Consider the following 14,982-nt stretch of genomic DNA (forward strand, 5'->3'; position numbering starts at 1 on the left):
AGCCGGGGGCTCCAGCGCCTTCAGCAAACGCCTGCCTGTCTCCTCGACGGACAACTCTTGGATACAAGAACCAGCAAGGAGATTGAGTGACAATCTTAGTGCCTTGGCTGTGAGACACAATGGTAAGTAAGCAACATTATTTTCTATCCAATGCCAAATTAACATATTTCGCTTTGCATTTCTAAGTGATTCCAAAATATACACAATTATTTTGACAGTCCTGATAGTGTGCTTCAATGATGGCCTTTAAATTGTTTTCCTTAGTTTTGTTTGCCACCAAGTAGAATATGCTCCTTGCGTCAGTTCTTGATGAGATACATGAAGAAGCATGTGAGTGCTAAAGGTGCTGTTACCTTCTTCCTCTTGCAGGGTAGTCTTCAGGCTGGGATAGATAGACTTTGGGATGACGGGGGATGGCAGGTCCTGCAGGAATCCCATCAGGGCCTCTGAAAGCGCCTGGGTGTTTTACTGGCCCATCTCAGGCCCAGAGAGCTCTGTAAAAGACCACTTTAGTCGTTAATTCAGACAATACAGAGTCCGTTTGTGTACATCGCTGGTTCTCCTGTTCTGTGGTAAGGTCTCCAGAGAGTGTTGTTGTGGTGTGGCAAGTGTTACTGGTGCGGCTAAGTGTGCTGTCTGGGAGACAGTGTCCAGACTAGTCCTACGACAGGTGACAGTGTCTGATTGCCTAAAATAACGCCCTCCTCCTCTTCCACCGCTGCGACAGGCAGGCAGGCCAGACTGGCAGGGTGCTGTTTACTGCTCCGTCACGCCTCAGCTAGCAAACAACAGCTGTCTGAAAAGGCCTGCCTGGRTCTGCCGAAGTCTCTCTATCTGAGCAGATAGACTGTGGGGAAAGTGTCTGACATGTGTGAGCACAGGGAGGGGAGAATCTGAGTTGTTCTATCTGTCTGTGTCATGTTAAAGGTATGTGTGGGTGGGGGGATCTAGCTTACACCTGTTCTGTCTGCACATGCAGCAAGTCCCAGGTCACATGAACTCTAGGAACAGCCTCTCCAAGTAAACAGATCTTACAAAACACACAGTGTTCACTTTCTCCAGTCAAAACAAACTGTCATGCAATTATAGATATACACATATAACAATCGGAACATGAACTTGTAGAGACAATTCTATTGCATTTAATGCAATCGTAATGCCAATTTTACTGGGTTCATGTGAGGAAATCAGTCAATTGAAATAACTGAATTAGGCCCTAATCTATGGATTTCACATGACAGGGAATACAGATATGCATCTGTTGGTCACAGACACCTTAATAAAAAATTTAAAAAAAGTTAAGGGCGTGGATCAGGAAACCAGTCAGTATCTGGTTTGACCTCCATTTACCTCATGCAGCGTGACACATCTCCTTCACGTAGAGTTGATCAGGCTGTTGAATGTGGCCTGTGGAATGTTGTCCCACTCCTCTTCACTGGCTGTGTGAAGTTGCACAATGCCATACACGCTGTCTGCCATCTTCCCGGTACAGTTGAAACCGGGATTGATCCGTGAAGAGCACACTTCTTCAGCATGCCAGTGGCTATCGAAGGTGAGCATTTGCCAACTGAAGTTACGACGATGAACTGTAGTCAGGTCAAGATCCTTGTGAGAACGACGAGCACGCAGATGAGCTTCCCTGAGACGGTTTCTGACCGTTTGTGCAGAAATTCTTCGGTTGTGAAAACCCACGGTTTCATCAGCTGTGGATGGCGGATGGCTCAAGACGATCCCGCAAATGAAGAAGCCAGATGTGGAGGTCCTGGGCTGGCATGGTTACAAGTGTTCTGCGATTGTGAGACCGGTTGGACGTACTGCCAAATTCTCTAAAACAATGTTTTATCTAAAACAAGGCTTATGGTAAAGAAATTAACATTCAATTATCTGGAAACAGCTCTGGTGGACATTCATGCAGTCAGCATGCCAATTGCTCGCTCCCTCTCAACTTGAGACATCTGTGGCCTTTTATTGTCCCCAACACAAGGTGCACTTGTGTAATGATCATGCTGTTTAATCAGCTTCTTGATATGCCACACCAGTCAGGTGGATGGATTATCTTGGCAAAGGAGAAATGCTCACTAACAAGGATGTAAACAAATTTGTGCACAACATTTTAGAGAAATAATATTTTTGTGCATATTGAACATTTCTGGAGTCTTTTATTTCAGCTCATGAAACATGGGACCAACACTTTACATGTTGCGTTTATATTTTTGTTCAGCATATACCAACCATTTTTTACACTGTTTGGACTTAGGTGACCCGYAAGAGTATTTCAATGGGAGTACCCAAGTATTTCAACGGCAGGAAAATCCCTGGATTGTCTTTAGAGGGGAGAACAGCAGAGCTGGGTTTCTAAACAGGCTGGCCTATTTCTCTACACAAACATAGGCTGTGTTATTGGCCCACTGTTAAAATAGAGCAAAGATAAATAGAGCATGCAGTGGATCCTCCAGGAGTGGGAGTCACAAGGGCAGCATGGTAATAACCCTCGAGTTAAGTTGGAATTGAACCTATTTAACTGAACTCAATAGGCAAGGCTATAGTATGAACAGCAGCACAGATCACTGAAGTCACAGGGTTGGGCGTAAATCCCTTTTTATCCCATTGGAATGGATGACTATCCGACCATGGCAACAAACTATATCAACTTGTATAGCTCAGCAAAAGATGAATGTAAGAACAACGCATGCATGCACAGACATAAGGTGTAAGAGAGGAAGTGGGTCTTACCGATATTCAGGCTCTGTCTCTGACCGCCAGCAGCCAAGGAGCCAGGTGGCCTATTCAAAGTCTCACACTCCAAACCTGCACGAGTTTCCCACACATACACAAGTTAACTCACCCTTCTGAAATAGTCTCTTCTCTCCTGGCATGCCTGGATTAGTGGGTCAGTAACACATATATAAACATCCAAAATACATCACCCGGAGCTAAAAATACATGGGCGAGACGCTAACTGGAACACGGCGCGTTTCAARGCTAACCTGGCCTTTGACATGCTACCCAGAGGCCAAGGAGCCCCTTTTAGGAGTGCTAAGTTTGAAGGGTCTAAAACCAGATGGCGGGAGGAAAGGTTGACTGGTATTCAGGAGTAGTGTGAGCAGAAAGGTGAATTCCTATCAAATCCCAAGCGTCTCACCTAGCTGATAAACACTTTCAAATGTCACTGTTTCTATACCATAGGGATCGAAGTCGATCATAATAAATATATGTTTACATATGTCATGTCATGCATAAAATATCCCCTACCAAAGCATTGGATTACATGTAAGTATGGATAACTGAAACATTCATGCCAAATTGAAAGCACTATGTGGCATATTTTCTGGGCAATGCTGCTATTTATCTTGGCAAATTCCTTGTACTAAACACCTCAGAATCAAATGTTCTGATATTACACAGCCATCTTACCTCTCCAAGGTGTGGGGTGGGGGGGGGGGGGGGGGGGGACATTTTCTGGAGGAGGAAACTGCTGTACAAACTCATGAGCTGAAGTCCCTGGAAGACAAATAGGATTTTTGTATTTTTTTTACCAGGTAAGTTGACTGAGAACACATTCTCATTTACAGGAACAACCTGGGGGATAGTTACAGGTGAGAGGTGAGGGATGAATGAGCTAATTGTAAACTGGGATGATTAGGTGGCCATGATGGTATGAGGGACAGATTTGGAATCTAGCCAGGACACCAGGGTTAACACCCCTACAATAAGTGCCATGGGATCTTTAGTGACCACAAAGAGTCAGGACACCCATTTAACGTCCCCTCCGAAAGACAGCATCCCACACAGGGCAATGTCCCCAATCACTGCCCTGGGACATTGGGATATTTTTTTGACCACAGGAAAGGATGCCTCCTACTGGCCCTCCAACACCACTTCCAGCAGCATCTGTTCTCCCATCCAGGACCAACCCTGCTTAGCTTCAGAAGCAAGCCAGCAGTGGGATGCAGGGTGGTATGCTGCTGGATAGGCCTTGATGTTGTTTAAAATCAATGAAAACTACGTAGCGCTTGATGGTTTTTGCGACTGCACTTGAAGAAACTTACAATGTTCTTGAAGTTTTCCGGATTGACTGTCCTTCATGTCTTAAAGTAATGATGGACTTTCGTTTCTCTTTGCTTATTTGAGCTGTTCTTGACATAATATGGACTTGGTCTTTTACCAAACAGGGCTATCTGTATACCACCCCTACCTTGTCACAACATAACTGATTGGCTCAAATGCATTATGAAGGAAAGAAATTCCATAAATTAACTTTTAACAAGGCACACCTGTTAATTGCATTCCAGGTGACTACCTCATGAAGCTGGTTGAGAATGTGCAAAGCTGTCATCAAGGCAAAGGGTGGCTACATTGAAGAATCTCAAATATAAAATATATTTTCATTTGTTTAACACTTTTTTGGTTACTACATGATTCCATATGTGTTATTTCATAGTTTTGATGTCTTCACTATTTTACAATGTAGAAAATAGTAAAAATAAAGATAAATCCTTGAATGAGTAAGTGTGTCTGAACTTTTGACTGGAAATGTATGTATTTTAATCTAGCCTATTATAGACCTATAATAAACTATTCTATGAAGCGCTTATTATACCAAATAGCCTTGTATTGTGTAGCCTATTTGAAGGTCAGTCAGCAATATAATAAGCTATAATAAGTTGTTCCCTGTTACAAATGGTAACAGGAGCCCTGCATGTCCTAAACAGTACAACATTGTATCAGCCCCTTCAAAACTCCCTAATTCTTCATAACATCCCTCACACAGGTCCACTGATGACGGAATTTGCCTACATATTCAATCTAAGTATTTGCTTTTCAAAATGTAATATTCCCATCACTTTTTCTGATTGTTTTCTCATAACTCATTAGGCCTACTAAAGTGGTTCAGACCAATCCACTGCTCATAACCTATATCAATCAGTGGTGTGTCAGGTGTCTATTTTAGTAGGCTATAGTTTGAACTTAATAATGTAAAATTCAATATTTTGTTTATACCATGAATATATCAATTGACTTCAATTCATTTTTGTAAAACAACTAGTACATCAAATGCTGTAAATAGGCAACCTATGTTATTGTCCTGCACTGCTGAAATATATGGGTTGGGCAACAGTACATTCCACTCAGTATCAGATTAGCAAGATGATGTTGTATTTTCAATGTTGCAAGGGGCAGCAATGGCTTGCAGCATGCTCCACCAACACTTTTTATTACATCAAAATAATGGATGGATTGAAACACACTCAGAGCTGTTAGTGCTTAATGCATTTATTAATTAACAAGTAACTGAACGTAGCCATTTTTAGAATGAATCAAACAACCGTTTTCTTTCGTGCATAAAAGCTCTCCAACCCTGTTTTGTATGATTAATAAATACTTTCATAAACTTAAATAATCTACAAGATCAGAGTATTTTTAAATGTAACAATTGGTGCTTAAACAGATATGAATATTTAGATGGATTTCTTTCATTGATCCCAAATATTCTGAATCCGTTCTCTCGATATATTCTATTGAGTCTGTCAACAAAATATTTAAAGGGATGGCTCAAGATAAATGTACTGAAAACTCCCAAGAGAAAATCTGTTGGCCAGCAAGTGAGAGGGTTTTCAGCATTTGAATTTGATTTATTCAGCACGCGCAAGAGAACCACGCATACATCCCTTACGCACCTTCATAAGGTAAATCTGCACTCCAAACAATTGGCAATGAAGAAATTTACAAAACTAGAAACAAATTTATCTGTGGATTATTTGTTGGAGTATAGGACCTTATAACAACCCAATGTTTATATCCCAGGACAAACGATCTAGCAACAGCAAGCTATCGTGGACTTCAGGAAACAGCAGAGGGAGCAACCCCCTATCCACATCGTTGGCACAGCAGTGGAGAAGGTGGAAAGTTAAGTTCCTCAGCATACACATCACGGACAAACTGAAATGGTCCACCCACACAGACAGTGTGGTGAAGAAGGCGCAAACAGCYCCTCTTCAACCTCAGGAGGCTGGCGAAATTTGGCTTGTCACCTAAAACCCTCACAAACTTTTACAGATGCACAATTGAGAGCATCATGTCGGGCTGTATCACCGCCTGGTATGGAAACTGCGCACMTACGAGCGCGAGTGGTCTGTTCAGCATGTTAAGAAAAATATAGTTTACTTAACTAAAGTTACTTTGAAAAGGGAGTTCACTACATCCAAACTTCATCGTTATCAATTAATATATCTAAATCTGAAATGTGATAGAATACAAATTGCAACAACAGATCAGGTTGTGGTCATATATTAACAGAATATGTAATTTAGCCCATTAAACGTTTTCAGTTAGACATTCACGCTTGCCATACAGAGTTGAAATATCTAGCTAACATTTTGAATTGAATAACGTTGCTTGTAAACATCAGAGCTGTAACGATTTGACACACGCTTTGGTTAAAAGCAAGTACAAACGCATATTGTAGTCACAACCCAGCTAGCTAGCTATTTTACAGTGAGAATGAGGTAAGTTATTGGACAAGAAATGACAAATAATCGAGTATTTTCTGTATTTCAGCCCGCTTAATTCTAAACATATTTTTATTTCAATCAGTTACGTATATTGGTTCATCTTCTAGACAGGAAGTTATATTTTTCACTCTGGCCAACAGTATCTTGTATGCTAACGTTAGCTTTTTGGTACCCGCCGGTTGCAACCCCAGTGAACATTGGGCCTTTTTAGCTAGCAGCTCACCGTTATTAATTATGTAAAAAGACAATAATATCAATCATGTAAGCAAGGACATGGAAATACTGTTTAGCGAATTATTGGGGTATTTATTTCATGATTTAAAAGTGTCTGACTGTGAAACTCAATCTCCCATGATTCCGTAGTTCCGGAACTGACATTTTATCATTTGTACCGGAACTGACCATTGTGTTCGTTCTTATTATACCTGTGGTTGTGTTGAATACCGCACCCAACTTAAAATAAAGAATTACTCTGCACAGAATACATAACATATAACAGAATAAACTATTTAGCCTTTTAATTAGATATTTGATGGCGTAGCTAGTTTATTTATGGCCTGTGTGTCTCCCATATAAATATGATTACATAGCTACACGTGTCTGCACATTTTAAACTGTCAATTGTAATTCTCTTTTTGCTGTCTGTATATCAATTGTGTAAATATGAATACACATCTAGTTCATAAATAATAATACCAGTTTTGTTCACAACTGAGTGAATTAAAGCAGATAAATAACAAATATTTTAGCATTAACTATGGAGGCTTTTGCTTTTGCACAATATAACACAGTTCCCACGATAATGAAAATCAACCATCCACAATGTATACCAATTTACTTCTATCATGTGTGAATCCACTATATACACTGCTCAAAAAAATAAAGGGAACACTTAAACAACACAATGTAACTCCAAGTCAATCACACTTCTGTGAAATCAAACTGGCCACTTAGGAAGCAACACTGATTGACAATACATTTCACATGCTGTTGTGCAAATGGAATAGACAAAAGGTGGAAATTATAGGCAATTAGCAAGACACCCCCAATAAAGGAGTGGTTCTGCAGGTGGTGACCACAGACCACTTCTCAGTTCCTATYCTTCCTGGRTGATGTTTTGGTCACTTTTGAATGCTGGCGGTGCTTTCACTCTAGTGGTAGCATGAGACGGAGTCTACAACCCACACAAGTGGCTCAGGTAGTGRAGCTCATCCAGGATGGCACATCAATGCGAGCTGTGGCAAYAAGGTTTVCTGTGTCTGTCAGCGTAGTGTCCAGAGCATGGAGGCGCTACCAGGAGACAGGCCAGTACATCAGGAGACGTGGAGGAGGCCGTAGGAGGGCAACAACCCAGCAGCAGGACCGCTACCTCCGCCTTTGTGCACGGAGGAGCACTGCCAGAGCCCTGCAAAATGACCTCCAGCAGGCCACAAATGTGCATAGGCTAGGATCGTTACACTAGTCCCTCGGTTCAGAAAACACAACCTGTGCTTCTCTATAACAAATTCTTCAAGCTTTAACAGGACATGCTTTTGACTGTCATACACTATCCTACTTCTGCTCATCAGAGTAGCGAATGGTATGAGGGGGTATTGACCTGAGGTAGGCTTGAAGCCAGGTCGCTTGACCCTAAGGAAATCATACTACACACAACAACCCCAAGAGAGTAAGGGCCTCATCAAGGCTAGCGTCGTTCAACTTGTCAGGCAGCATGACTACCTTGTTAGGACGTTTCTAACTAGTACTAAATGCAGTTGCAATATACTGACCAATTTTAGCTGGCTCACTGGCTTTCATTTCAGTGCGGGATTAAATACAAAGTAGTGCTATAAAACTTTTAAATCCTCAGACCGATTGACTGTAACCTAAGCCTCTGTCTTGCAGGCATGAACTCTTAGGTTGCATGTATTGAAAATAGATTCAAGATGTTATATTACTCTCAAAATAAGAAGAACCACTGCTAAGGTACATTAAAACCACATAGTTATGCACATGTAATTTAATGACATATCTAATATAATGATGTACAGGACATGTATATCATAATTTTATGACATATCTGTCAGAGTGGATTCTCATCTCATCACCCAATCAACACAGTTATACTAAGTTATACTTAAGTTGCGTTGATGAAGAAATATAACACAATTTTTATTGAATTGTTTCCAGTACCAGTACCCATCCTCCTGCAGTACCATGCTACTGCACCTATCCCCACAAGATTCAGGTACAGAATGCTAGAATGCCAAACAAATACCATGCTAATTTATTTTTTATTTTTAATACAGCCAAGCTATTCTGTTCATGAGTTCTGTCATGATTTTGTATTCAATTTTTTTTTTATCTCCACAAGACTCCCTGATGCTGGACCTACAGGAGCTGATGGGGAGTTTCACGGGGCCAGATTGTCACGTAACCCCAAAGGTGACCTGGGCAGAGAGGCAGACAAAAGTTGGGGGAAAAGATTGAGGCAATGGTGGACAGCATGCTCTCTGCTGAAGGTACTGTGTTGGGCCAGTGTCAGTATTGAAACAGTGAGGATAGCCTGCCCAGGCATCTTCTCTGTGCCGCATGTGACATAGCCACCCATAGCACCAAGGTTTTGCACAACAGGAGTCTCTGTTTGAAGGGTTTTATCGCCCCTTGTCCCCAACCACCGTAATTCATCAGGATGATGAGGGGTKCCTTACCTTCCAGGAGCAAGGTSTGTGTTTATTGTTTTGGTGTTTCAAATTAAATCTGATGGCACCTCCTGCAATACACACTTTTTAGTCAAGCTGCACAATTTTTTAGTTTAACTGATGGTGATGTAATGTTAATATTTTGTATCTTACACGACTGTAATTGCAATCTTTATGTTGATTGGTTAGGCACACATTATTAGAATAGCTGACTGAAGATGATGGGGGGTTTTTTGGTGGGGGGGTGGGCTTTCATAATACAGATTAAAAAATATTTGCTTTCTCATTCTTGTTTATCTATTTCTACATGTCTGATCTTCTGTCTGCATCCCTGGCTCAGCTTTTAATTATTCTATTAGTCATCTTGATGTAGGAAAACTGTATACATTAAAGTCAAATATTTTAGTGTGATTCACTTGACATATTAAAACCTTCACATATGTTATTCCTTAATTTAATAGATTTTTTTCAGAATGTCAAAAGACTGAAAGAGACGYCCAGCCTCCTTGAAGAAAAGCGGGCAGAGCTGGACATCAACGACGCTGTGCTTCAGGGTTGCTGAGGTCCAGCAGGGGCCTGAAGGTATGTTAGGTTCTGAACAAATAGAGCAAAAACTGAAACGGACAACCAGAAAAAACTCAAACCAAGTTTATTCTACCCACAAGCATATATTTATACCTTCCGACTAGGCAGAGTTGCCAACTTGCATGTCTAAGATAAACACTCCTTCCCTGTTGTTAGGCAGAAACACAATATGTTAACTTTACTGGTATTGTCATGGCCTGCCTAAGTCTAGGACCCTCATGGGGGTGGAAGTGTTTGTGTATGGGATAGGACTGTAGTCAGATGGTTTTCGGGGTGGGCCCCTATGGCCCCTTCCCAGCAGTGTCTTCTCTCTTCAACTGCTGACCTTATCTCGAGTTGAGTTTCACATCCCTCCTTGTCCTAGTTCCACAGCAACTGGCCTGCCTTATCAGGAACTAAAACCAAACTGAAACCCTTTGCCTCCTTCCTTAGAAATATTAATATTCAGCAATAGCATGTTTGAACAGAATATGAACTTCCTGATCCTCCCATAGTCTCACTCAGTAACTTTCCAAACCCAAAGTTCCTATTCACCCTTCATTGACCGCCAACATATACAGTTGAAGTTGGAAGTTTACATACACTTAGGTGGGAGTCATTAAATCTCGTTTTATGGAAAATTCCAGAAAATTAAGTAATGGCTTTAGAAGCTTCTGATAGGCTAATTGACATCATTTGAGTCAATTGGAGGTGTACCTGTGGATGTATTTGAAGGCCTACCTTCAAACTCAGTGCCTCTTTGCTTGACATCATGGGAAAATCAAAAGAAATCAGCCAAGACCTCAGAAAAAAATTGTACACCTCCATAAGTCTGGTTCATCCTTGGGAGCAATTTCCAAATGCTTGAAGGTACCACATTCATCTGTACAAACAATAGTATGCAAGTATGAACACCATGGGACCACACAGCCGTCATACAGCTCAGGAAGGAGACGCGTTCTGTCTCCTAGAGATGAACGTACTTTGGTGCGAAAAGTGCTAATCAATCCCAGAACAACAGCAAAGGACCTTGTGAAGATGCTGGAGGAAACAGGTACAAAAGTATCTATATCCACAGTAAAACGAGTCCTATATCGATATAACCTGAAAGGCCGCTCAGCAAGGAAGAAGCCACTGCTCCAAAACCTCCATAAAAAAGCCAGCCTATGGTTTGCAACTGCACATGGGGACAAAGATCGTACTTTTTGGAGAAATGTCCTCTGGTCTGATGAAACAAAAATAGAACTGTTTGGCCATAATGACCATTGTTATGTTTGAAGGAAAAAGGGGGAAGCTTGCAAGCCGAAGAACACCATCCCAACCGTGAAGCACGGGGGTGGCAGCATCATGTTGTGGGGGTGCTTTGCTACAGGAGGGACTGCTGCACTTCACAAAATAGATGGCATCATGAGGAGGAAAATGATGTGGATATATTGAAGCAACATCAGTCAGGAAGTTAAACCTTGGTCGCAAATGGGTCTTCCAAATGGACAATGACCCCAAGCATACTTCCAAAGTTGTGGCAAAATGGCTTAAGGACAACAAAGTAAATGTATTGGAGTGGCAATCACAAAGCCCTGACCTCAATCCTATAGAAAATGTGTGGGCAAGCTGAAAAAGCCTGTTGCGAGCAGGGAGGCCTACAAACCTGACTCAGTTACACCAGCTCTGTCAGGATTAATGGGCCAAAATTCACCCAATAAGTTGTGGGAAGCTTGTGGAAGGCTACCCGAAACGTTTGACCTAAGTTAAACAATTTAAAGGCAATGCTACCAAATACTAATTGAGTGTATGTAAACTTCTGACCCACTGGGAATGTGATGAAAGAAATAAAAGCTGAAAGAAATAATTCTCTCTACTATTCTGACATTTCACATTCTTAAAATAAAGTGGTGATCCTAACTGACCTAAGACAGGGAATTTTTACTAGGATTAAATGTCAGGAATTGTGAAAAACTGAGTTTAAATGTATTTGGCTAAGGTGTATGTAAACTTCCAACTTCAACTGTTCATTTCATATACATGTAAAGTAATCAATACGTTCTAATATGATGACAGGAATAAGTATATTTCAAGKCAGAATCCAACAGGCAGAAGGTGAATGTTTCTGTCGTACAACTTCAGAATTGCGTTGATGTAAGTGGAGTTATGTTTGTAACCTGCTCTATGTTTGACAGCCACACTTCAGGATAGTCAGACACGGCATCTCCAGAAGAAGACTGAGGGGCTTGACAGTGGGAGACAGAGGAAACACTACCTCTACCGTTGGACAGGCAAGCCCCAACAACAATATGACCTCAAACACATTATTAATCAAGCAGTAAAACTGATTTGTGAAAGAAAATGCATTAGTCATACACCTCAGATCATGTTGATGATCAAATGTAGGCATGCCCTATGTTATTAATTGATCTAATGCAAAACATTTCATTAAACTGAGAAATTACGTGAAACAACAGATCAACTTGTGAGCCACAACTGTGCATGCCTTGTATAATGTTATAACTGCATGACAACAAATGCTTTAGAAATGAGTTGATTGATTTGTACTCTCTTTGTTTGTGCCTCTATAGTAGCTCTATAACTTATGTAATATATCTGAATTATTATTGATTTAACCTTTATTTAACTAGGCAAGTCAGTTAAGAACAAATTCTTATTTACAATGACGGCCTACCCCGGCCAAACCCAAACCCGGACGATGCTGGGCCAATTGTGTGCCTCCCTATGGGATTCTCAATCACTGCCGGTTGTGATACAGCCTGGAATCTAACCAGGGTCTGTAGTGCCGCCTCAAGCACTGAGATGCAGTGCCTTAGACCGCTGCGCCGCTCGGGAGCCCCCAGTCCGTCTAATCACCCCTTTTTATTCAGACGGCAACAAGTGGAGGCATCAGATTCGGATAAAAATTGTTGAGGACAAGGCCTTGACAGCTGCCATTGTTCAACTTCAAGAGCAGAAGGCAGAGTTTAGGCTCCCCACAGTGGATGAGCTGCTCAATACTGACAACTTTGTGTGGTCATGGGAGAGACATGGCAACAGTAAGTGTATGATTGCAGAKGGTTTCTATTGTGACTGAATTTTTACCTCCAGCGTAGGCTGCAATCATCGCTGTTCCGTTATATACCTCTGTGAGCTTACATCTCACAGGCAACAGCCATCTTGCCATCAAAAAGGCAATCTTTGACAGCCTGATGTTGGTGAACAGACTGCAGGAGGAAGAGAGGATCCTGGTGCAGGAGATGAAGAGGCACTGGGGAAGACTACAAAGAGCAGCGGGATCTCTGGCGGCACTGGGGAAGACTACAAAGAGCAGCGGGATCTCTGGAGGCACTGTCCCTACAGCTGCAAGGTCAGAGTAAGTTGAGGTTTATATTATTTTTGGACTGAACTTTTTGTCAGAGGGAGGGAGGAATAGCCTTCTCTGCCACCTGAAGAGAAGATTGAGTGACCTGATACAAGACGAAGTCAACACCAGGAATACCTACCACAAGCTCATTCTGGGAGAAGGGGATATTTTTGATGACTCTGTAGATGAGAACTCAAATGAAGATAGAAGTCATTAATGAGAGCTCAGATGACGACTGCTATGCTTTCTGAAATCCTAAACCACCCCTGCCTCTTTCTCTCGGTCTCGCTGTCTCCTACAGGAGAGGGAGAAGGCCGCCACCACCTCCCTTGGGAGCAAKCTGGTCTCTTGACGTTGACCCCTTACCTTCTGAACCCATCCAGGGAACTGTCATTTGCCTGATGACTCGCTAGTGGAGAAGGAATGTCTCATTTCAGCTGCATTTGTTTCCATGTTTCCTCACCTCACCTCCGTTTCTTCCGGTCCTAGACTATGGCTTTTTTATTTTTTATTTTTTTAATGTACTTAACTGTTTGTTTGTTTTACTGTTAAGAACAAATTCTTATTTACAATGACGGCCTACCCTGGCCAAACCCTCCCCTAACCCGTACGACGCTGGGCCAATTGTGCGCCCAGGATCGAACCAGGGTCTGTAGTGACGCCTCTAGCACTGCACCACTATAATGCCGTGATTGGGATTTCGGTGTAATTGTGAGTTGCAAGAGTCCTTGGTCTCAACGGGACTGCTAAAATACATAAATAAAGGTCTTAATGTTGGAAGATTAGCGTAAATATAATTATAATAGTGTCTTCCGTGTATGACAAACCTACCGCTCTATACCCTGCTCTATTGCCTGTACTAACCCTGGAACTGTGTAATGACAGCGAAGTATTGCGGCACGCGTAGGGTTCACACTCGGCTTGGTCTGCGATCGGCTCAGTAATGATTTAAATTAGCCTACATGTCTTTTTTTTATATGATCAACTGTTACTAATGATCATCAGCAACAACCACATGGCCGTGACCGCGTTTACAGAGGAAGCAAATGAAAGTAAAGAAAACAATGTAATTAAATGGAATAATAATCTAGGCTAAACCAACTGAAGCGAACAAAGTAAATTGGCAGTTGGATATGTGTGGTTATTAGGCCTACTGACAATCGATACTGAATATCTACCTTGATAGAAATAGGAAACAGGGAAAGTCGGGGTAGCCGATAATTAAAACGTTAAAATTTAAATTCGGCATAATGGCACAGTATTTCATAAACATTACTCTTGGAAAGTTGATACGTTTATATGCTTCCGTTTGCTGCCATATGACTGGTTTCACATTTGTCTCCAGGGATTATAAGGTAAAATGTATCTAAAAACAAGTGTCGTTTATATTTACAATTCCCTTATCCAAACTGATTACTCATTTACATAGCTGTTATCGTAAAAAATAATATAGATGCTTTTTCCATTCGGTTCGCTAGACCTTATTTTTGACTTCCTTGCGCGTAAAGAAGGTGGAATTATAAGGGAATTAAGTCAAGGTCAGTGTACAGTATCTGTAGCCACACCTTAATGTATTAGATCTCCAGTCAAAACGAATAGCAGGTGAACAGCATGCTATTCTCATGCTTAAATTCAAGCTCACAATAAGCATTGAGAGAGAAGAGCATACAAAGGGAATTACGTTCCATTTACACATGCTTAACTCTGTCTGGAATCACACCCCATATGAGCAATGAGCATGTGTCTGGTTCGTTTCTCTGTCCTGGTAATGTTGGAGTGCCGTCGGAAAGTGCCCATTTGGGGATGTCTGATTTCTGACCACCACTACTAATAAGCTGAGCTTCTCAGTCATTTTTGTAACCATGTGACAATGATT

This window comes from Salvelinus sp. IW2-2015, linkage group LG16 (assembly GCF_002910315.2).
Source record: "Salvelinus sp. IW2-2015 linkage group LG16, ASM291031v2, whole genome shotgun sequence".
NCBI lineage: Eukaryota > Metazoa > Chordata > Actinopteri > Salmoniformes > Salmonidae > Salvelinus > Salvelinus sp. IW2-2015.